The sequence below is a fragment of the Penaeus japonicus genome, unplaced genomic scaffold (genome assembly GCF_977035675.1).
Source record: "Penaeus japonicus unplaced genomic scaffold, GWHDUDI00000001_assembly GWHDUDI00000002, whole genome shotgun sequence".
NCBI lineage: Eukaryota > Metazoa > Arthropoda > Malacostraca > Decapoda > Penaeidae > Penaeus > Penaeus japonicus.
In genome coordinates this window covers 7628-10679 of record NW_028234404.1, presented here as the reverse complement: position 1 = coordinate 10679, position 3052 = coordinate 7628, and positions in this window count along the sequence as shown.

The window sequence follows — 3052 nt, the reverse complement described above, 5'->3', positions numbered from 1 at the left end:
GCACTATTTACACGAACACCTTCTCGACCAGGCACCCGCGCCTGTGAAAAAATAACGTAGATATCAGTGTGAACGTTCACGGTCTTCAGGAAATAAAGTATTTTCTAGAACAGGAAATCTTCCACAGGAAATAATGATTAATGTAGAATAAAAATAGGACAAAAAATATACCAAAATGGCGGTGGAGAGAGTCTTTGTGGATAAGTAAGAAGGTATCAGTTCAAAAGATAGAGTAGAACCTTCATTAAGACGTCAAAATAAGTATATCCGTCATTACTGTCATAGTCTTTTTCCTTTCTTCTCTTCCTTATTTTATGATTTACTCATTTAAAAGCACGTGAGTGGAAAAAGTTTTGTACATTAATATGCAGGTAAACATAATATGGACTTATTATTTATTACTGGCCTTTTATCATGACCCGGGACATCTTATTTTAACGTTATAACGTCTTTTAACGGTGTCTGACTGTCTAACCATCATACAGTGGGACGTCCGCTTAAAGACGTTAAATGGGCTATGAGCTCCTTACTGTAAACCTCGAATGGTATTATTATCATTGTACATAATGAATGTCTGTTTTATGGGTGGATGGACTTATTCTTGTTTTTATGTGAAAATATATGCTCATTAATTGTCAACTGCTTTTTTCTTTCGTTCCTATTTGTAAGAAAATTATTCGATTATGATGTCTTTTTGGACTAATGTGGTAGAAAAATGCTAACGAATGTGTGGGAAGTATTGACTATCGTTAGAGTTATTTGTAATATAAAAAAATATATTAATAAATGTTGATCGATGTGATCTTATTCAGAGACAATCATTTTTGTATTCTGTTAAGAGACGAATGGAGCCTCACAATTACTCCTCCCTGTAGATTTTGTGGTAGCAGATCTGCGGTACAATTACTATTTTCTCCTACTCCTACTACTTGATGTTTACCCTCACCACTACTATCCATTCTTACTGCTTCGTCCTCCTGCTTACTGCTACTACTATTACTGTCATACTTTTAGCAATAGCTACTATCTACCGGCCATTGCTATTTCTTTGCATAGTCATTTGTTCGATCTCTTTAGTGTTACACAGACTGTGTGTGAAATTAACTCAATCCAGAGAATTGCATTTGAAAAATAAAATAAATAGATAAGATAACTACATATATAAACGATGATAATCATAGAATGAAATAAAAACACAGATAAGCATGAACTGTAGCACTTTTTGGCTATCGACGATTTAGAAGATGTCCATTGTGAAAAGAATAAAACTCTATCAGTTCACTGGTATTCAGGACGACTTCTAATCATCAAATTACTAATATATTGGGAAGAGAATGCCTAGTACTGGTTATCATCATTGCTATTACTTCTCCCCCCCCCTATTTGTGTGGCTTCAGCTTTCATACCACTGTATTTGGCTGTCGAAAGGTAAAATGCATTCCACCAGAGAGTCAACAGCGCTTTGGTCAACACAACGGACTAGAATCAGGGCTTTCGACATATCTTCATTGTTTTTATTTTCCTTTCCCGCGTCTTTCTTCAGTATGTCTACCCACCACGCCCATGTTTCTCAACTTGTGAGGATTTATTTGCTAAACTCTATTGGCACTGGTAAACAACGAATCCTCTCGGTTTTCATTTTTTTTTTTAATTTAGGCAACTGCCGTTTGCCAACAGAATATACTTACACTCTTACTGCTACAGTATTGTTATTTTTTGTCGCTTTGGTCAGCTGAAAACGTCCCACTTGAAAGCAAAATATGACTGGATTCATGCTGGCTATGTCGAATACTTTGCTCTTAGATCCAATGCACATCTGCCTTCTAAGACAAAAGCAAAGTCACTTGTCTAACTTTCATCAAATTTCACATTCAAAATTTAAAATTCACTTTTGCTTCACCATGTCAAAATAACTTTCTTCGCCTCAAGAAATTGGAAGAAGCAGTCAACATTTTCTTAGTGATTATATAGAAGCGTTGGCGATGTAATTAGTGAGATGATCCTGCTTTCAATGGATTTTGATTTAACTTGACGTTTGTTTGTGAAGGTGCTTAGTGACCCCCCCGCGCGTCACCACAATTCAAGGGATCAAATTCTATGATAGAAAATATGGCAATCTGAATTCAAATGAGCGTATATCAAAGATATTAGATAGTATGATGTAAAATAGACATACACCTTAATTATTTACAATATATATTCTTTTTGTACAGTGCTTAAATATTATATAAAAAAAAAAAAATAAAAAATGATATATAGGACACATAAAACAAAACACACACATGTATATATAAATATGAACGCATATATTAGTTAAATTAATATATATATATTTATATATAGTATTGTCTTTGACACATTCATATTTATATCTATATCTATATTTATATTTATATATTTTTTTATTTATATTTATATTTATAATAGTTTACTTATATTTATATACAAAGTCATACAGCATAAATACATATATTTTTATTTTATAGAGTTAGTTTTAATATATAGTTATAGTTAGTTTTTTATAGTAGATATATCGATATACTATATAATTTAGTTATTTATATATATAAGTATTCAGTAAGTATTTCTATGTATATGTTTATTTATATATATATATATTTATTTATATAAGTTACATAAGTATATCTTTGTATATGTAGATGTTGATGTTTTTTGTGATAGATTTATATTTTTTATTTATAGTGTTATATTTATTGTTATTTAGTATAAGTATACATATAGTTTATTATGTAGATGTAGTTGTAGAGTGTTAGAGATATTGAGATTTTAATATTTAGTAGTTAGATAGTTATATATTAATTTATATTATTATAATATATATATACATTTTTTATAGTTATTTATATATTATAGATATATATATTTATATTCTTATATTTATAATTATATATTTGAGAGTTATATATATTGATGATATTATGACATATCATATATTTATATATATATATTATTGAGATATATATGATTATAAAATATTATTTTATAGATATATTTATGAATCATATATTATATTAATTTTATTTATATATAT